Below are 22,964 nucleotides of genomic sequence, written 5' to 3' on the forward strand. Positions count from 1 at the left end.
GATTTATAATCATCTCCCCTGTCACCTTTCCAGGTTGTTAAAACTTCAACCGTAATCTTTAGTGGTTTATTTATTTCCACAAATTTCCATGGAGAAATGTGTCTTTAAACCAGTGTGTTCCAAACCGTGTGTAGGAGACTGTGTGTGCATGCAAAAGCAAAGTGTACTGCAGAGCTGGTTGTATTAAGCAGGAGTGCTTTGGCATGGATCAGTGATCAGTGAGGCTTTCCTGTTACACTTGCATGCTCAGAGATAGCTGGTTAACACGTAATGGTGGCAGAAATAGGCAGAGAGCACATGGCTGCCTTCTAATGGGTAAAGTGATATGTTTAAGTAACTGAAGGATGGAATAAACTATCTGATATGAAGTGTGTCAGTGGCTGGACTGTGGTAAGTGTCCAGTCTTGCTAACTATACAGCTTGATAATAGGGCTAGTTTTGAACAGAAAGGCCAAAACATGTCAATGAACCAACACAGCAATCTGTGTTACTTGGTTGAATTTTTCTCTATATTGGAACTGTTCTTGGCTTAGCACAATAAGTTAAATGTACTGTATGCATGCACGTATACTACTGCACATGAAGCACAGAAATAATTCATTCGAATCATGTGACAAATTGCTGATTTAGTCCGATGTCTGCAGATGCTGCATCCTTCAGTTTCACTTCAGTTTATTTAACCTTCTATACATGCTGACGATTGTCAACACTAGAATGTAGCCCCTTGTGCCAGTTGGCATGAGGGCAGCAGCTGGCCAGACCAGAGACAGACATACAAGCTCTGCTGGCATGACTGGTAGTAGAAGACAGGGATAGTTTGCTGACTAGCTCATATGTCTCTTGCTCAGGATGAAGTCAGTGTTATGATGCCTTGGCTTGCTTTCATGTGCATGTCAGCTGAACAGACAGGAGCTCTGACCCAGACTGCCATCTTACCTGGAACACAGAGCCACCTGGAAATCCATCCATCCATTTTCTCTAGCGCTTATCCTACAGTAGGAGACTGAAAAATATCAGGTGACTCAGGCACAAGGTGGGGGGGACACTAGCTGGGATGTGGGACACAATCCCACACACACATTCACACACTACAGACAATGTAGAGATGCCAATCAGCCTACAGCGCATGCCTTTGATGGGAGACTGGTGGAGGAAACCAGAGAACCCTGAGGAAACCCTAGAAGCACGGGGAGAACATGCAAACTCCACACACACACACACAGACAGGGCAGAGATGGGAATCAAACTCCCAAAACTAAAAGTCAAAACTCCCCAAAGGTGATAAGACATGGTACTAGATTACAGAAGCTCTTCATGCTATAGCACCATTGTTCATTGTTTATAGCATGCTTTCATGTACAGAGCATTATTTTTTCAAGGCAGTCAAGTCTGGGTATTCTGAGTAGAAGAAATGATTTAGGTATAAGATGATTCTTCAAAAAAGTGTGTCACTCCTGGAAAGAAAAGGAAAGGAAAGAAAACTGACTGACTGAAAGATGCATGTGGGGACTGGTGGAAAGCTAAAAGTTGTAGAAGAAAAGAAATGTTCTAGTCATGGCAGGTGTCTGCCGTCATGCTCGCTTTCAAAAGACATGATATGTAATGATTTACCCACTAAATCATTTACACAGACAGGTGGCTGCCTTCTCTTATTACTGTACAGCACCTGCAGAGCAGAATCCAGACGGTAGAGGAGAAGCAGAGCGGAGAATACTATAACCCTAATTCCTAAATCAGGCCTAGCTCACGTTCTACTTCACACAGACCTGCTTTGTGTTGCTCTGTAGAGTCCGAAAGTGTTTCCTACAACCGTCCTGCAGGATTAAATAAAAAACAACGAGGTCTCATTTGTCTCTTAAGGATGTAAAGACTGCTCTTATTTACTTTTATAGTTTGGAAATCCTCATACAGCTTTGCTCAATGGACTCTTTACTGCAAACATTTACATTCTTAATAATAAAAAGATAATTTTGCTTCTTTATGGTAATAAAGTCTTAAAATTATCTACCAGTGGGACAAAACCTGCAAGGAACAGGTTTAATAATCTAATATTTGACTTAATCTAATCTTACAGTAGGAATTGATCGATAAGTTGGACTAGATTCAAGATCTTTTTTTGCAGTGAGATCTGTTTAAATGATGCAGCCTGTATTGCCCAGTGGATAAGTGAGTCTTAAACTTTTGCTGTGAAATATGAGGACAGATTCGAGCGAGTGTGGGAGTGTTTTTCTGACATAGTCGGCTCTGTTTGCCTCAGTGAACCTCTTCTAAATTTAACCTGATATCTCTGTCAGCTGACAGGAGGATCCTAGCATGACTAACCAAATCCTTTACCGTCATCTGCAACCCTCTCTTTATTGTTTCATTGATTGATTAATTTTCCACTTTCTTACATACACATTAAATAATAAGTAGCTGTTCCCCATGGTAATGAGGAGGGTGTTATATTTTTGTGGATATTTTAGATGCAGTTCAGTGTGTATAAACCCGTAGAGTGGAGAATTTTGACAAAACAAACTATTAGCTATCAGGATGTTTACACTAATATTAATAAAATGACCCCCTTCAGGCTCTGTGTATTTTGATATCATGTTTTTTGGTTTAAATAAATCAAATTGTATGTTTTCAGAATATAAATAATGCCTTTTCACTGATTGGTCACTGATCAACCAATCACAATGAAGACCAATCACATTGGAGACGGAAGTCATGCGTCCATTTTAGTGGACATAGCACTAATTTATACTTGCACCATTCCAGTTATTCCAATTCTAATAAAATTTCAGCAGGTTGTTGCCAGGTAATGGAAATACCACAGGTATGAGGTTACTATGCAGTGGTCTTGTCTATTCCCACACATGCATGACGTGTCCTGTCAATCTCGCCTCATCTCTAACATGTTTTAGGATCAAGTACATTTCTAAAACATAGAGAAACAAACAAATGTATGATTTAAGTCTATTCTCTATCTGTCTGTCTGTCTGTCTGTCTGTCTCTCTCTCTCTCTCTCTCTCTCTCTATGAAACAGTTTAAAATACATTTTTAATTAAAAGCTCATGAATATTTAAGAGCATTCCGGCTGTGAATCGAGGCTGGCGTCAGATGTTGTATAGGTGATGTGAGGATCTGTGAGGACGCGGGAGAGAGATAGGATTTCAGCAGGTCTTTCATAGCAGGTTGAATTCAGCCCTCACCTTTGACTCTGTGAGGGTTGAGCAAAGACAGCTGGCATCTCTGCTAATGTCTGTTCATTTATCCGCAGTGGCACTCTGCATGGCGAGGAAGAAAAACATCTCAGTCATCGTTAATGATGGCAGCTGAAACATGGCAGACGATGAATCATATATGAGACGACAGTTGCATGAAAGATGAAGAAATACAATAATGCACTCTGGAGATTCTTTTTTTTTTTTTGCAATATGTTGGCGAGGCTGTGAGACAAATAAAGAATGGCACATTTACCATACGTATTGATTCATTTGCTCAGGAAAGAGTATTCCTTTTCTCAAGAGAGAACCTGATTCTGTGCTGAGACACAGCTGTACGATCACATGAAAATATTTTCATCTCCTGAATCTAATGTTATTGGTTATGCTGATTATTAGAGAAGTTTTAGCTCAGTGGTGAAGGTGTTGGACTACTGATCAAAAGGTTATGACCCTAGCTTAGCCCTTGAGCAAGACCCTTTACCCTCAATTATTATTATATAAATAGGATAAATGTAAATTGCCTCTGCCAAAGTGCTGTAGATTTTATTTCATTTGTGTAGCCATTTTAACAATGTCTCAAGTAACAACTGTCTCAAAGCAGCTTCACAGAAATAAATAAATAAATACAGGATAAAAATTACAAAGTGTAAAATCAAATTTATATTGATTCCTAATGAGGAAGTCAGAGGTGATGGTGGTGAGGAAAACCTTCCTGAGGTGATATGAGGAAGAAGCATCATAGACTCAAAAGAGAACCTCAACCTCATGTGGGTTACATGAGATAGTGTGATTATAAATCATTTCCCTTCTAGATCTGTATATAGACAAGTGGAGTTGTGTAACCAGGAGCTTTTGAGCAGCATCATTTCTGAATTCATTAAAGGTTTAATGCTAGTTCCTTCCTGCCGAAGCCATCAAATGTTCAATGATAGAAACTGTGGAGATGGAGACCGCCGCAACAGCAGTTCAAAACCACCACCATGGTGTCCAAGTGCAGTCCCATGTGTCTCCAGACTGTCCATGACTCCCACAGCAGCAGTGAGCATCACCAAGTGAAACTACAATAGTTACAGAATAAAGCTTCTTTAAGTTAACACACTGGCAAGCGGGACATCTGAAAAGCTGTTCAGCTTAATCTTCTTAATCTTTAACCCTCTGTGTACTTTATCTCTGTTCATCTGTCAATCTCTCAATGTTCCAAGCAGACATTCGGCTTCTTGATCATTATTTGATTTTCCGTCATCTTTCTGTATGAATAGTGTTAGTTTTTTATGCTCTGAGACAGAAGAGCAGTCTAACTACCATCATCCAACCATAGCAGAAACCACAGGAGCTTTTATACGAGCTGTTTGTACACAGGCTTCACAAAGTCAATGAGATTTTTACACAATTATCAACCTAACTGCTGTGATACTTATAGATATTTTCTAGGAGATAAAGAGGTTTGATATCGGCCTGTACACTTGAAACATACAGACTCAATTCATCACAGCTCCACATCTCCGTCTCATGTTTCCTGTGTTGTGATGTCAGTGATGGGGTCTGTCTGCCTAAAAGGTTGTTTCTAAATAATAGCTCAAGTTGTGTTCACACAAGACATTTCTTCAGAGACCTCTGCGTATTTGGGCAGCAACAGGATATGAAATGATGCACCATAGTGGGTTTGTTTATTTCACACCTCATGGACTCTGACATGCTTGCACTGTTGTTGCAACTACAAAAGGAGGTGCAGTGTGTAATAGTAAGTGAGGAACAGCAGTAAATACTGTAAAGAACCCTTGAAGCAATTACAAAATAATTTCCTGTGTTAATGATGTCAGTGATGGGGTCTGTTTGCCTAAAAGGTTGTTTCTAAATAATAGCTCGTGTTGTGTTCACACTAGATGTTTCTTTAGAGACCTCTGTGTATTTGGGCAGCAACAGGATATGACATTATGCACTTTGGTGGGGTCACACCTCTTGAACTTTTTACAAATGTAGGTAAAGTGCAATAGTAAGTGTGTAACAGCAGTAATTGAAGTAATTACAAAATACAAAATAATTTCATGGATATTTGTTTCATTTACAGCATTTGGCAGACACCCTTATCCAGAGCAACTTACATTTTATACAACTGAGAAACTGAGGGTTAAGGGCCTTGCTCAGGGGCCCAGCAGTGGCAGCTTGGTGGACCTGAACTCACAATGTTCTGCTCAGTAGCTCAATACCTTAACACTAAACTCAGACCGAAAGAGCAGGAATACTGCAGAGCCAAGAGGAACTCACTCACTGACTTTTACTCATTACTTTACCTTTATGGAACTTTGTAGACACCCTTATCTCATTTTATACAACTGAGAGTTGAGGGCCTTGCTTAGGGGCCCGGCAGTGGTAGCTCGGTGGACCTGGGATTCAAACTCACAGCCTCAATCAGTGTTCAGTGCCTTAACCACTAAGCTTCCACTTCCCCCTTTATGTATGTATAATGTATACCATCTGATCCTGTATTATTTTATATTCTTTTAAAGCTGGTGTAACACCAATGTAATTAGTGCTTTCTTCCGTCTCTGCTTTTCTGTTGGTATTTTGCTCTTTTGATCATTTGGACTGTTATTCTTCACGATATGAAAACACAGCTCAGAGTTCACCAGACTTGAACTATGGAACACAGCAGAAAGCAAAACCTTCGGCATTCGCATGCGTATGAATGGAAGTCAGTGTGATGAAAAGTGTAGTGTGATCTCCTCTTAAGATTATTCACAATCTTCTAGCTTAACTTTTGCCATGAAGTACCCAGAAAGAGGGTTTGAAGAGCATCAGGATGTCTGTTGGGCCTCATCGTTAACCAGACATGACCAATAGAAGACCTAGCCTAGCGCTGTAAATAGCTTGCACACTTTTCTGCACAGTTAGCAGTTAAGGAAACACTTTATTGGCCATTAGTTTCTTTTCCTCTGCTAAGCACAGTCCTGGTTTTCACAGCCTTTTATCTCCGCCTGACTGATGCGGTTTCAGAGGAGCTTGAGTGTTCTCCCAGATTTGCTACTGAAAGATTGTCAGAACCTGCACCTCAGCCTTAACACTTCTTGGGCCCATGAGAGAGCCTCAGAATTCATTCCTTACTTGTGGACCATGTTATAGTCATCAGGAGCTTTCTAGACTTCTTTAAGTGTGTAGTGCACTCGCTTGCTGAAGTAAGGCCTTAATTATGCGCTCTGTATTAGTCAGGGGCATCAAAGAGGAGAGACGTGAACCAAGGTGCAATATCCTGAGAGGTCTACCTGCATCCTGACCCTGTCAGCATGTCTCAAGCCATAAATCGCTCAGACACAAAATCCCTTTACACCAACATTCCTCTGCAGATAGCAAAATATCCTCAGTAGATTTGTTGTTTCACTCTTAACTTAGTAAAAATCAGAATAAACCATAAATGAATGTTACATATCTATTTGAGAAACAAGTCTACTGACCATGTGACCATTAATGTTATAATAAAGTTTAAGGAAATGATTTAAAATGTATCTCAGCATAGTTTAAAATGGAAAAATTGATATTTATGGCACTAAATACTCAGCACCTAAAAATCTATCCCAATTATAGTTTTAAAGCTATATATATATATATATATATATATATATATATATATATATATATATATATATATATTCTGTGGATGTAGTAAATCAGCTGGCTGACATGAGCACACTGTTTTGTACCTTCTCACACTGACCTGCCCAACTCCACTCACACAGACAAGAGGATCATAATGGAAATAAGGTTAATAACTGAAAAGACCACTAAGAGAGACAAATAAAAAGTATTTATTTTGGATAGAGCGATTTATGCTGCGTTTAACTCGAGGCTGTAATTCATCACCTTCAACCACAAAAAGCCAAAGAGATCATCCTCATAACTTCAATATCTAATCTTTAATTTGGGGTCGTCTTCAACTACAGGCACCTACTACTTTATTTTTTACACTTTACAGGATAACATCAAATCAACATGGCTGCTCACAGCATGAAGAGTAAACACAGCAGCGTCTCTTAGCTTTAAATGAGTTACACTGTATACACAGCACAAGAGTTAGCTTTAGATCCATCCACATACAGACAAACAGCATTGGATATTAAACACAAAACAGCAACTACACTGATTAATCTTTGAGGAGGTGAATATACGTCATTCATCACATAGAAACACAAACATGGAGGTGTACACGTTTTCTTAAATCCTAATTTGACCAAGTGGAATGTTTTGAGTTGTTAAATGACCTGGAAATTGCAACGCAAATCAAACACAGCATTAAGTAAACAATCTACCTGTGTGTTTTTTCAAGGTAGAAGGAAACCTGAGCCCTGAACCAGGACAACACTTTTGACTTTTCTGCACAAAATCCAACTCCAGATTTTTACAAAATATTTTGCACAAATCTTCATATATCTCAATAACAGCCACACTGTTCTGCCTCCAATTTTATATACATATATTATTATAATTTTTTCCTTTTTTTAACCTGTATCGTTAAATGCTATTTTTTTAAAATATGAAATTTTATTTTTAATCTATTTTTAATTCTATTTTTATTCATATACATACTATACGGACAGTTGTACTCTGTATAAATGTGTATGTGGCAAATAAAGTTTGTATTTGAATGTGATTTTGAGAAAAACTGCAGAAATTTCACAGAGATAATAACCTGAGCTCAGGACTGAATCAGAGACCCTGCAGTTCTGAGGCAGGAATATGCTACATCTTTGCTTATTTGAAAAGTTGTTAATAATGAGAGAAACAAATTTTCTCAAAATTGTTTCTCTTCAAGCACATGACCGTGACTTCAGATGAATCAGGAATGTACTCTGAAAAACTCCCTGCTAGCAAATACGTCAGGAATCTTAACTATGCAGAAATGGCATTCATGGCACTCCGATATCTATGTTCTAAATTTTAGATAATGTCTTACCTACTAAAGTAATAATCTCCTTTTGTTCAGTATCTCAGGAAAGAAACACGTTGAAATCAGAGAAATGAATCAAATAATATGTGTATAATGATGAAGCGCATAATGTGTATAATGTACAATGTAGAATAAATCTAATCTCATACACTGATTCAGACACTCGACAATTTCAGTTTCTTTTTAAACTTTGGTATTTTAAGCCATATTCCTATTTATCGTGATTGAGATTCCTCAGCATTGAGATTTTTAATAAAATGAGAGCATTCTTCAGTCTCATTGCATTTATGGAGGGGTTTTATGTAAAAGGTAAAATGTACCTGTGTAAGTTTATGAACGTTCCTTTTTCTAATTCTGTTCCAGTTTGGAAGAAGAAATAAATAAATAAAATAAAATAAATCTGGTTTCATTAAGAAATCTATGTTCAATACCAGCAGTTAGGCTCTACTCTATCATTTCTACACTGTATAGATTTATATGAGAACTGAATTATTGAACTGTGAAAAGCAGTTGATATGAACATATACTATGTGTGTAACATTTGAAATCAGTGGCTTTTGAGGTGAATCGCACAATGAGGTTATATAGTAGTGTATGAATTATCGTATTTGAATCACAAATCCAGTCCACTGTATTAACGAGCTACATAGTGCTCATCAATCTCCAGTGTAAAGTGATTACTGAGCCGTTTCCTATACAACACTATCCATTATTCCTTAAGTGTAACTGTAGTTGTTTGATCTGAGTAATAACTCAGTTAAATATCCGCATGTGTAACTGAATAGAAATACTTTATATGGATGGAATAGATAATGTGTTCTACCTGAAAGGTCCACAGGGCATCTGGTTGAGACTAGAGTGTGCATTGCGACTGGGGACACAATACCAATTTGCATGAGCTTGCAGGACAAACACAGCACTTGTTCTTTAGCACAAACATGTTAAACATAGCTTCCTGGTCTGAGTCATAGTGGTTTAAATTATACTAGTTTGTTTATATTTGTGGAAAATAGAACCTAAATTTGTCAGACAATATCACAGACAAGTTCAAGCAAAAATTATTATCCTGTGTACAGGATTAAAAACATTCCCATGCAAAGTGGTGGCACTAATCTATTCAGCACCCCAGGCAACATTTTCCACTGACGCTCCTTCACCAACCGCCTGATACACACCATCCTTACAGCCCACCCAAACAGAAATAAGAATTGGGAATCACGGCATCTTCAAAATGTAACCGCTTGCAGCTTTAACAGCTTCCCACAATTTGGCAGATGATGGCTAGCAAACCTACATCATGGCCATTTCACCAGTTACACCAGCTATACAAAGTGTAGCAGACATAACAGAGGGTTCAAACACCACGGCCCAGGGTGCTGAAGGAAAAGGCACTGGATAATCCCTATGATGAAAATAATAATACTTAATATAATAATATAATATAATATAATAATAATAATCCTCCTCATCATCATTTACTAAACATATATTTACATGATGTTGACTTGGCTAACATGCAGGGTGTAGGTAAGAAGTGGACAAGGGTGGCCAATGCCACCCTAGCCGGAGGCATGGCCACCCTTCTTTTCTGCCCAGGAAGATATTATTATTATTATATAATTATGATTGTTATTATGATTATTTATATGATTGTTTATATTAGTGTGCTAATCAGAGTCATGTTTTGAAATCTTGGGAAATGTTGCTGTGACAGACAGACAGTCAGTCAGACTGACAGACAGGCAGACAGATAGACAGGCAGACAGACAAATAGACAGGCAGGCAGACAGACAGACAGACATTCACAGAGACAGACAGACAGATAGATAGATAGATAGATAGACAGACAGACAGGCAGTCAGTCAGTCAGTCAGATAGACAGACAGTCAGACAAACAGACAGATAGAATAGACAGTCAGACAGACAGATAGACAGACAGGCAGTCAGTCAGTCAGATAGACAGACAGACAGACTATCTGGTAAGACATTTTTACAGGTATAATTTCAGACTCAGGTCACAGTGGAAGGCGTCATGAGTGAAACCCGCCATGTCTCTTTAACTGTTCAAACCGAAACGTCTTGCTTAGTCACGCCCGCGTGCCATGCCACGCTGATGCCCCGCCCACCTGCTCTCTGATTGGCTCGTGTCTTCGTCAGGCCCCTCAGTCGACGCAACGATACTCAGTCGCTAAGGGCGGGGCTCCGTGTCTCGAGACAGAATTACCGGCTGCAGGCAGAGAAACTTACCGAGCTGTTCCGCTGTGTGTGTGTGTGTGTGTGTGTGTGTGTGAGAGAGAGAGAGTGTGTGTGTGTGTGTGTGTGTGTGTGAGTGTGTCTGTGGGAATGTACTGGGCTCTGCGTGGGAAAAACGGCCTCGGTCTCACCGCTGCGAGCCTCCTAATGTCGGGATGTTGATTCGACAGCGTGCGCTCTGAGACAGATTACCAGAGAGGACGCTCTGTTGTTGTTCTTCTTATTTTAAAAGCCGACTTGTTTTCCGTCTTTGCTCGCGCTCTGAGATGGAGTGACAGCGCGTCCTTGCGTCTCTGGGATCTCGGGAATTCTGCTCAACTATTATTCCCAACACTTGGATAATTCGGGAAGAGAGCGAGGGTGAGTGGATCTTATTATTATTATTTTTTTTTATAGAGCTGTACTTTCAGTTTTAAGGATATCTGTCTATCGAAAAAAAAACAATTAAGCCAATTAAAAAATCCCATGGCTATTTAAACGCAGTGAGATCCATATAATCGCGATTTACCGGCTGTCGTGAGATCATTAAACCGACTCCACTCCGGTTTATAGCCTTTTACCAGCTAGAGCAGGCAGCCAGCACTCCTGATTATTTTTACAAGCTGCAGATCATGACAAGGCCCCTGTGAAAACATTATTATTATTATTATTATTATTATTAATTATTGCCTATTTATTCTCCATGAGCAACATAAGGAATGATCTCTCTCTCTATTAGTGTAGCTTATAGGCCTACCTACCACCTGTCAATCTTTACATTTGCCCCGTTCCTGACCGTGACAGCGGTATTTGATGGTGAGAGTCGCAGTGTGTAGTGATTAATGTCTAGTGTGTGTAGTATGTGTGTAGTGTGTGTGTGTGTGTAGGCTACAGGAGGAGTGGCCTTGAGTCGTGTTACAACCTGGAACTGAAATGGACATACACATTATGGCCAAAAGTATTTGCACCCCAGACCATTACACCCGAATGTCGTTCGTCCCCAAAATGTTACCACAAAGTTGGAAGCACACACTGGTCTAGATCGTCTCTGTACACTGTAGCTGTACAGTTTCCCTTCACTGGATCTAAGAGACTCGAACACTGTTCCAGCATGACAACGTACCTGTGCACAAAGCACAGAGCTCCTGCACTGAGCCCTGACTCTGACTCAACCCCACTGAACACCTTTGGGATGAACTGGAACACAGACTGAACCCCAGACCCCCTCACTCTTACAACATCAGTGTCTGATCTCACTGATGAACAAAAATCCCGAAGTTACGCTCCAACATCTAGTGGAAAACCTTCACAGAAGAGAAGAGTGGAGCTGATTAGAACGGGAAACAGAGACTAAATCAGGAATGGGATGTTCAGAGGGTGTGATGGTCAGATGTGCACAAACCTTTGACCTCATAGTGTATCATGAATCTATACAAAATAGTCCATAATATCGACAGGTGGTGCAATATATCTTTGTGATATTATTTTCAAAAGAAACCATTTTTAAATTGTGATTGCATAAGTATTCACCCCCTTTTGCTGTGAAAATGAGTTCTGCTGCTTCCCTTTATCATCAGAAGCTCATGGTTTGCTGGATGGAGTCCACCTGTGTGCAATTAGTGTCACATGATGACAAATATAAATACACCTGTTCCTGGAAGATACCAGAGATAGTTAGACTAAACAAACAGCATCATGAAAACAGGCGAGGTATCAAAACAAATCCAAAATGTCAATCAGGGTTTGGATTTAAAACTTTATTCCAAATGTTGAACATGTGGCGCACCATTAAGACCAAAGAATTGCCGCACCTTGAGGAGGAGGAGGAGGTCAGTCTGATCCTCAAGCGCTTCAGCTATTTTGGCAAGAAGAATAAGCAAAATGATGAGGATCCAGATGTGCAGAGCTGATATTTGAGTCTCATCCCAGATTTCTTGCAGCTTCTAAAGGGGGTGAATTCTTACCCAAGCAACAAAAGTGTTTAATTAACTTTTATGTCGTGATAAATATATTTTGCATTGTCGAGTGTTAAACATATAGTGTATATTTAGGTGTGGTTTTGCTGAGTATTTGTTGTGGACACCAGGCCACAGGCTAAGAAGCGCTAACACTTCGATAAACAAGAAATCAACATTAGAGTAAGAGGCACTTCAGACACAAAATGGCCAAATATTCTGTTTATTTGTACTGGATAAACAGGAACTAGATACTTAAAATGCTACCACACACACATTTTATGGCCCCATCAGGTCATACGGTCCTCTTAAAGGTGCCTCTCTTCTTCCTTTTTATCTTCAGCTGATGAGCGTTCATATGTTAAGCCAAAAGTTATATTTCTGAGTTTTGTGGAATATCATTTGTCTGTTGATCTAAGTCACTGATACTGCTGTAGTAACACTTTCGGACTAGGAAGTGTAATTGTACATAGAGATCACACACACACACAGTGTAATGTAAATTTTTCATATGAAAGGACATTTGTGGCACACAACTACACTGAAATATTAAGTAGAAATATTTCCATTATAAAACTAATTGTTTGGTTTCATTTTTAAAAAATATATATAAAAAATGATTCAACAAATATTTCTTTTCTGCATATCAGTCAACCGATACTACTACAGTCTTTACAATTTAATTAAATATCAGGTGACTGACTGCAGTTTCTGACATTTATCAGTTAATTTATCACAGAATGAGAAGTGTTTATGTCAAACAAATGAGGCTCCCAGACTGATGGATGGTGACAGGATTCGGTTTATTTGTTTCACTGTTTACTGTGTCTGCCCTGATTTGTTCAATTCGTACAGGATGAATTCAAAATAAGGGGGAAAAAACCACACTCCGGAGCTTGTCATTTTGCTTGGTGAATTATTTTTATTGTGTGGAATTGACTCCAGCGCTTTAGGCTTGTCTGATAGGTTTCTGAACCTGGAGTCAGTGAATCAAATCATCTCTGCTTTTGGGATCGGGTTCAATGTGAACCAAAAAGCAGGATGGAGACTTAATGAATTTTATTAAAATTATTATCATTATTATGTATTGTGTATGCTAAGAAGCAAGTGTCTACACTTCTGAGTTGTGTTTCGTTGTGAGAAATGTTTAGTTGTGAGAAAAGTTCATGTCATTTTAATGAAAAGTTTAGTCATTTTAACTCATCGAGCTGTCATACAAAGACTTCATTGGCCAATTTGGGTTAATAAGCATGGTTCAGCTTCATCCAAATCCAAATAAGACGCACATGAAAACACAGGTTGTGATGTCATGAAGCCAACAGTGCAACGGAGTCATCATCACACAGACCACCATCAAGCTGCCGTGGACAAACTTGGGACCTTGAGCAAGGCCCTTAACCCTCAATAAATTAAGTGAAGAGATGGTATGATGAAGAGACTGTGACCCAGCTGGGGTCTGAATCAGTCTAGGCCAGTCAGATGACGGAAGGCGCATGGGATGGAGCGAAAGACTTGCAGCTTGGCATCGAGGCGAGCAGATGTTGGGTGTTAGAGGAACAGGTACAGAGGAATGGAGTCATGCCTGGATGAGTCATGGCGCAGCAATGGATCTTTACTTTTCTGGCAAGGCCCATGTGTCTCTGGCACACGACTGCTTTTAGTACACATGGCTAAAATAGTCCCAGACTTTAGCCTGTAAACAAGCCTTGGTTGTGGAGGCTGTGAATGCAGTCCCGCATCTAACCATAATGAAGCTGGGTTTGGTTTAAATCAAGAAGATTCACATTGGGTTCAGTATTTTTTACACTAACAGCCTTGTTAACAGAGTAGCACACATCTGTGACTCGTCCCTTAAATACCGAACAAAATCTTTTCATTTTATTGTAATTATTAATCTTTATTGTAATTCTGGACTCCTGATAAAAGGCTAAAGCGTTGAAATCATGTACACTTTGTAAAATTGCTCGTGGTTCTTTGCTGAATTCACTCCCAGCTTGGGTGAAGCCTTGAAAATGACATCTCTGTGCCGCACATGTGCAGCTGAAGATAAGCAGATTTTATGCTGTTATTATTACAGGACATAGCACATAGCACACAGCGGTGCCTCGGTGGAGCTTTATAACCCCGGTGTTGCTTCATGCTCTTACGTCGTACTTATTTTATCTATAGTTCTGCATTCAGGAGATATTCCTTGAACACTCAAAGCCGTATCAATTCAGTGCAGCATGAAAAACCTGGAAAATTCAGCTCAGTGCTGATTTATCACTTTTGGTAAATCATGTAAACTGACTTGTTTGACTGGTTTAGAAACAGTTACCGTTCTCTAGTGGAGAAAGGAAGCCAGACAAATAAACGTCTTCCGTAGAGTTGTAGAGTTGTGAATTTTAATGGCATGGCAGGAAACAGGTATCAGGAGACCACTCCAGAGGTCAGCTGTGTACAAAGCACTTCGACTGTCGTTGAGTAAATCTGCTGTGTCCGGATGTTTTCGTCAAGATTTGCCTTTTCTCAGCGCTTTAATATCAGTGTGTGTTTAATTTGGAAGCACTAACACAGTCACTGTAAGTGTAAGCATTTTCCTCGTACAGTTGCTTTGCTGGGTGGAGATCAGACATGGTCGGAGGATTCCTTTGTGTGTGTGTGTTTCTTTGTCTGCGGTAGAAGCAGCGGGGCCACAGCGTAGTTTTACTGCCACTGTTTAATAGCCATGTTTACACGCAGCATAATAACCAGAATTGCTCGGAAGAATCTTTCTAAAATGCAGCCTTCCTTCCTTTCAAAACGACACCCAGTTGTTAGCCTACGCTATACAGCCAAAGGTTTGTGGACACAACCTTGAGGCTAGGTATTGGGTTCTTTTTTCTTTCGTGTTCTAATCAGTTCCACTCTTCTCTTCTGTGAAGGTTTTCCACTAGATGTTGCAGTGTGGCTGTGGGGATTAGTGATCATTCAGCTACAAGAACACTGATGTTGAGAAAGGAGACTCCAGTTCCAGTTCATTCCGCAGGTGTTCAGTGGGGTTGAGTCAGAGTCAGGGCTCAGTGCAGGACACTCCAGTTCTTCCACTCCAACCTTAACCTCTACACCATGTCTTCTTGGAGCTCTGTGCTTTGTGTACAGGGGCATTGTCATGATGGAACAGGGGTTGATATCATGTGTAATTGACCCAAATTTAGTGAAATCATTGAACAGCAGTCATAAACAATACTACCACAGCAAAGATTCCTCAAACTACCCAGTTTATAAACACTTATTAATACATGGGAAGGTAAAAAGGTTGCTTTTCAGTAGCAGGTTTCACCGTATTGAAGGAACAGCATCAGGATGGCGTTGACGTGGATATGTGTGTGCTGCCTGAGAGTGTGGTGAGGGTCATTCGGAGGTTGGTGGGAATGTTGTGGGTGTTTCCCACAGGAAAGCTCCCAGCACTTTGATCACCAGAGTCTCATGCAGGGCGTGTTTACTTTCTGATACTCTTAACGGACGCTGTAGGAAACTTCATGCTCTTGTGGTTGACTAAAAAAAGGTCTGTAATAAATTTTTAGCTCTGCATTCTTTAGAGCAGGATTTTTACTGGAACTGAAGGACGATGGAAGTGCTTACAGATCCACACTGGGTGCATTGTGGCTGGCTGTACTGTATCTATAAGCAACGTTGTTTTTTATTTTAGTGAAATAAATGGGGCAGGACTGGGAAATCTGGTCTGGGGAAGACATGGGAACCAAAATAAAAGGACACACACACACACACCCACATTATATCTATACACATTTATTCGTTGTATGGTCTAAACTGTTGTGTATTCTCTGTGAATATGACAATAAACCTCTTGAATCTTTAATCTATTATATTTATTAAATTAACACTCATGGCTGAAAAATATTGAACAAGCCATAGTCTTTTTTTAGCTGTTTTCCTTCAGTTGTAGGTGAAATGAAACAATCAGCCACTGAAACACATCCAAGCATCTTACCTGAATTATAGCAGGTATCCGATCTCACAGAGCTTCACCTTTTTCACCTCTGTTTGTCTTTAATTCGTTGATCAGATTCTCTAGCGTATTTTCTGGCATGAGCAGGACGATGATGTTGATCTCCAGGACACGGATCTCGTTGTACACGGTGCACATGAACACAGCGAAGAAGATTACATCTTAACAAGTGGAAACATCTCCAATGTAGTCAAATGTGTCTGGTATTTCCGTTTAGACGCTTTCATTTGCAGATTTCACTCATGAAACGGTCTTCTATTGGCAGAGAGAGCGAGAAGAATTTAGTTTTAGAAAGATGCAAAATTTAAATTATATTGAGATTTAGTGAAAAGATCTTGAAATAGAGTGAATAATCTTCTATTTGGTGTAAAAGGTGTTTGCTAAATTGTAAAGTTTTGCCCTGCATTTTTTTTTATCACAGTTTTGCAGAAATTTACATCAGAAGAAAGAGATCTAGTTTTTATTTTCATATCTCTGCCCACATTCCTGGAAAGAAAGCTGTAAACACAACCTAAATAATTTAGGCAAAATTTGTCCATGAGCATTGGACACTGGTGTGGATATGATGATGTTTTTGTTTGTTGTTTTAAAAGGTTTCACACTGTACACAGTGTCTTACAGTGAAAATGTTAATCCTCAAACAACCGACCCGGCTTGATGTTATGCTAAATTATTGTAGCCACTAGCTTGGAGGGTATATGCAGTGAAAACCTGCCTGATGATGTTTCTGTGCACGCTCTCTACTCTACCGTACTGTGTTTTTATGCAAATTCCTTTCTGTTATAAAAAGCCACATGACCCGCAGCAAGTAGTTTTAAACAACAGTTTTATTGGAGTAGCAAGAGTAGGGTTTTAAATAGTATGACCTGCTCCTCTGTGTCTATTTTTAGAGCACAGTCTCAGTCAGAAGACACTCCCAGAGTCTCTCAGCTTCGAGTCGAGTGGAATGTCTTATGAGCAGAGCTAGGCTATCTGGATTTTGACTTCCTCTACTGTTTCTCTAGAAACTCAGGGTGTGTTCAGGCCTGCAGTTTGGCCTTTCTGGAGTAGGTGGGTCACCAGTGACTAATATTACTCAGGAGTGTATATGTTCTTTGTTTTGTGAAAGAGGAAGTCTTTTTTTTTTTTTTTTGCATCAAATGGTCATTAATGTCGTGTTGTGTGTTATTCAGCTAGCGATTACACCACTCTAGTCTAATGGACATGTGTACATAAGTTTACTAAACCCTCACAGGTCTGAATGCTCTAATGATGGCTGATGTCGGGTTTCCTAAAATCAGTGAAGCTCGCTATCTCTCACGCTGTTCTGGGAATGCCAGAGTGTAGCAGTCATCCAGCTTTACTTTCCATTTGCTGAGCCTCTCAGCTCGGCAATGCGGCGTACCGGGATAGATGATGTAAACGCTTTCAAATATGCAGGAGTGTCGAGCTGAAGGGACGCGTCACTGAGAAAGAGCTTTCCTCTGCCTCAGCGAGTTAACAGCTAGCTGCAAGTTAGAGCTGAAGGGTTGAGATGCTGAAGGATTCACATCTCTCCACCTCAAAAACACACCAGACTTTGTGGACATACTCATTTAAACAAGGGTTTCAATCGAGCCTGATGCTCGTTACTAACTCACAGATATTTCCGTAATGTTCCTTATAATAGATACGTGCACTAAAATTCATAACAGTGAAACAGATGGCTTATTTAAAAACAACACAACATATTTAACTCCTCACTCACCTCTCAGTCACTTTCCATTTATTGCTCTTTTTAATACTGAAGACATTAGTAAAGGTTATTTATTTGTTAGTTAACATTTTTTAAACACAGTCGAAATAATTCTTTCACATTTTCTTAAGTGTGCTTTATTAAAATGATTTGGAAAAGGTGCTCTGGCCTTAGTGTGTCTGGTTTTTCTTTAAGGTTATGTTGGCTGTATTTTTATCAACAGAGGAATTGCTCTGTTCTGAAACTTTAACACCAAAGTGGAAATAAAATCCTGATAAACTCGTGATCCAGCATGAAAACCTCATCTGCTCTGACAGAGTGATGAATTGTATCTCTATCCCTAAGATATCATTGTCTCCCTGTTTATTAATAACACAGTATAATCATTTACTCTGATTCTGTTCTATTATCTGACCTGCTATAACCTGTACAGTCATCACTCAAAAATTCACTCGACACACTCGTTTTCTCTCCAATACGACAGGAGATGAGCCACCTGTGAATGTGAAATGATCTGCACAGGTATTTTGAACTTTCAGATATTACCAGATGCTTCTTGAAAGTCCTTAACCCATCCCGGTCCCCTTCCCCTTACTCGTTCCCTTCCCTGTCCCCTTCCCCCTCATCTTCCCTGTCCCCTTCCTCTTCCTCTTCCTCTTGCCCTTCCTCTTCACTGTCCCCTTCCCTGTCCCCTTCCCCCTCATTTTCCCTGTCCTCTTTCCCTTCCTCTTGCCCTTCACTGTCCCCTTCCCTGTCCTCTTCCTCTTTCCTGTCCCATTCCTTGTCCCCTTCCTCTTGCCCTTACCTTTACCAGTCCTCATCCTATTTTCCTTCCTCTTTCTCTTTCCTTTTCCCTTCCCCTTTTCCCCTTCTCTGTCCCGATCCCCTCTCTCTTTTGAGTCCTTTTCCCCTTCCCTGCCCCCTTTTCAGTCCCCATTCCCTTCCCCTTCCCCCTTTCTCATCCCCTTCCACACCCACTTCCTCTTTCTCTTCCTCTTCCTTGTTCCAGTCCCCTTCCCCATCCCCATCCCCTTCCCTTCCCTCTCTTTCTGTCCAGGTAACCGGAGGATGTTTGGAGTTCATTAATATGAAGTAACTCTATACACTATATTGGATAGTGTAGCTCACATTGTACAGTAACCAGCATTTAACTTCAGTTAGCTGTATTTTAGGGAAGCCACAGTTTAGCTGAGAATGATCAGTAATTGACTAGAAACAACGAGGAAGATTTTGATCTAAAAAGATTAAATCGGTCTGAAATGAAATGTAGACATTATTATCCAGAGCTTCACTGGAAACGTACTGCTGTGTTTTTACACATCTGCTAACATCATCACATCCTCCTGCATTCTCCTGAAACCTGGAAGTGCTTGTTTTCTTGTGTTCTGGACTATTATGCTGTTTATAATGATATTTACAATGGAAAACTGTGAGCAGGAAATATCTCACCAGCCTGCTGTCATGCTTCACTGGAAGAAAAAACTCATATTTGACTGAAGAGATAAAAAGAGTCACTGATACAGACACTCTTCATGATCTTATAGCCAGATCACAAGGTTAGTTTAGAAGGAGTCTAACAAATATTATTATAAATATATATCTAAAGTATGTTTTCATATTTAATCATGTTTGTTTTTAAAATGCTTACATTTCCGATGTCTTTTATTATTTTTTTAAAAATGCTGTTGTAACACACTGGAGGCTTCAGGCAGATGAAGTTCATATGGGTTGAAAGTAATGTAGATTCTATCAGCAGATTGTTTTACTAGTCACGGATTTGTTCATTTACTCGAGGTGTCATGTGGATATGGAGCACCAGTGTGTGTGTGTGTGTGTGTGTGTGTGTGTGTGTGAGGGTGTGAGTGAATTAACCCACATGTCAGCCTCAGGAGAAAGTGGCTGTCCAAACCACACATCATACAGTCACACACACTTCACTCTCACACACCTTACTCTCACACACCACTCACACACAAACACCTCTTATAGGATTCATGCAAATGTCCTGGGTCTCATCCAGGCTTAAGTGCCATACTGAAGACGGAAAAACAAACATCTCCACCATCTTAGGTTTAAGGAGAGGATCTTATAGTGCTGCTAGCTGCTAGCTGTCACTTCATGATGGATCACCAGACCAGGCTGATTGAGTGTAACACAGTGCAACGTCTCCAGCGTTTTCATTTTAACCATAATTCTGAAAAGTTCTGATTTCCAAACATTCATTTTGTTTCTACAGAATTGTCAGATGTTACGGACGTTACGCAGTGCGCCCGTCTGCCATTAAAGCAACATCATTAAGCCTGCATGAGGCCTACAGTGCAATGTGTTAATGAGTTTCTGGGGGAAAAAACCCACCTAATTCATCAGATGTTCAACTAGAATTGATCACAAGCTGTAATATTCTACTGAATATTGATATGTATATTCAATATATTCATGTTGAATATGTTGTAATAACAGCAGCACGAAGATCTCCACTTCCACACACTAACACATGCCAGGTGGAGTAACACGCTGCCCTCAGACGATCAGGTAGAAGTTCTAGTTTTAACTCATCAAATCATCAAGCTGAAAACAGTCCTAGCCTGTTAAACCTGACCCACAATCCTTTTTTCTTACAGAATACACCATTTTTCAGTAGGTTGGGCCTCACATCGGACCGCAGAGAAGATATTTCCCTCATTTCGAATTTAACACGTCGCTCTGCCGACATGTCCAAACAATGACTTTTTCTCCATGTAAATCACAGTCCACAAAATAGCAGGAAGTGATGTCATTCTCACTTCTCCATGTTTTTTCCTGTGCGGAAAGACTCGGGGAATGCAACATGTGTCCTTCATTAATCATTTTTATCCATTTTCTTTTTTTTAACAAGCCTCCACAGCTGAACACTTTATCCGTCTGTCTAAAAAGTCAGATCTCGATCTCACCCCGGTTTTGGAGCGGACTCGATCTGCCTCGTTCAGGGGTCACTGTGTTTTCCGAAGCGCATCATAAGACTTTTCATGGTTCATGGGGGATAGAGAGAAGACTCAGACATTAGTCCATTTCCTGCCTCCATCCGGAGCTCATCAGCTCCTCTGCTGAACATTTCCTTCCGCTGCTCCTTAAATAAGCAAATCTCTGACCCCATGGCTTCCTGCTCACTCACAATAGATGTGACGTGCTTGAGCGGTCGTGCTTTTCTGGGCCACTATTTGTTTTCTTGGTTGTAGATAAGATAAACCTCAGAGTGTATGCTTTTGCTATTTTTTTCTCAGGAGGACTGTTGAGTAGTGAGTCTTTACCATTTTGTCATGTTGACTATGTTCATTCCCAGTCTACCCAATCAGCTAGTAGATAATACTGGTGACATTTTAATGGCCGAGCTCTGAAGGAATGACCTTGGCTGTTATTCCAGCGCCGGTCTGCCCATCTCCTGCTAGGATCCATGTGCATGGAGCTAATACACGTTATACAATAGGTGCCTTTGTGGCAGGAACCGGGCTGATATCATGCTGGAAATATCAATCACATGTTGCTTCGGTATGCTGCGGCTCTGAGTCTCCTCTTAGCTCAACCTCCAGCAGACAATAAGGCGCTTGTTTAGAGGTTTGGGGATGCATCTGCAAGCCTCTCTGCTGGTGTTCCTCTTGAGAATTGGCCAACTTCCCTTTTTTTCTGATCCTTTATGGGGAAGGAAACTGTAGGGATCTTGTGTCAGTTGCGAAAACCAAGAGGTCAGATGCTGTGTCAGATTACTGCTGCTAACAGAATCACGATCTCTGTCCATAGCAGTCCAGACACGCCTCTTCCTCAGTTTGGGAGAAACCAGACAAACTTTCTTTCTTCCCCTGGAATAGCTTGTATTTGACTTCTTATCTTTGCATCTCTCTCTGAACAGCTGATAGCGAGATAGACTTTATGTTATGAGGAGAATGGATTTAAAGTAAACAGTGAACGCTTATAGAAGGGAAATAATTTAGAATCTCTGTCTCTGTCTTCCTCATGTCGGCTCAGGGATTTGTTTCACATCATCACCACCTCTGGCTTCCTCATTAGGGGTCATTTTAAGTTGAAAGCAGAATGTGTGTAAATTAGTTAATACACAGTTACTCCTGAAATAAATCACTCTGAATACATTCACACACTTTAAAACAGTCTGTGTGCAGTGGCAGGTTTACACCGGACATCATTTAGGCCTTTTGTCATTAACTTATTACTGTATGTTAGTTAAAGCTGTACCAGATTTCAGCAGTAAGGGTGTAGATGTGGCGTAGTTAAGCCAGGTTAGCTCTGTTTAAGAAACTCAGACCTTATCTTTACTCTTTTCCTCTGAAATGAAGTGTCCTGAGGTCACACTGTATTGGTCACACTTCCCCCAGGTCCTAGCGCTCACGCATTCTTCCTCAGATAAGACCTCTCTCCATTCAGACACCTCAGTGACCTCTCCTGATGTCAGTATGTCTAATATCAGGCCTCATTAGCTGCCACAGCCATTTGTTCCAATGTCAGAGACTGGCGTGTACGCACTCTCACTTCCTTCGTACGTCTTAAAATAATTGAATAACAGAAATAAAGATGAATAAAAAATATTTGGAAATGAACCATGAAATATAAACATACAACGTACAGCATACGTGATTGTGGTCAAAAAAAGTGGTTTTCACACCCCCTTTCCTATAAGCCAATAATTCAACTGACCTAAGTCATATAGCCTTTGCACTTTGACCTCACGCTGAACATGGCCAATATTATTATACTAAATAATAACAATAATAATAATAATCGCCTTAATAATGTTTAAAGCATCAATATGGCTATAACAGTAACTGTATTTAGATTGCTCATGCTGGACATGGATACTTTTGTTCTTTATTTTATCCAATATTTATTAACTTGCACATATTTTCTCTTTCTGTTTTTATTTCTATTTTTAATTTCT

General features: G+C 40.0%; 1 protein-coding gene across 5 annotated transcripts in view; it reads left to right on the forward strand.

Moving 5' to 3' along the window:
* The first annotated feature begins 10,366 nt into the window (after positions 1–10,366).
* Positions 10,367–22,964, forward strand: part of rhbdf1a (rhomboid 5 homolog 1a (Drosophila)) — a 58,080-nt gene continuing 45,482 nt past the window's right edge. For 2 of the 5 annotated variants that reach the window (XM_058377692.1, XM_058377694.1), the window contains exon 1: positions 10,367–10,761. The gene's annotated coding sequence lies outside the window, so the exon portion shown is untranslated. Of the gene's footprint in view, positions 10,762–18,524; positions 18,563–22,964 lie in introns of all 5 variants that reach the window. The other 3 variants (XM_058377693.1, XM_058377691.1, XM_058377695.1) reach the window with 3 other exon arrangements.

Source organism: Hemibagrus wyckioides, linkage group LG24, assembly GCF_019097595.1.
Source record: "Hemibagrus wyckioides isolate EC202008001 linkage group LG24, SWU_Hwy_1.0, whole genome shotgun sequence".
Classification (NCBI taxonomy): Eukaryota; Metazoa; Chordata; class Actinopteri; order Siluriformes; family Bagridae; genus Hemibagrus; species Hemibagrus wyckioides.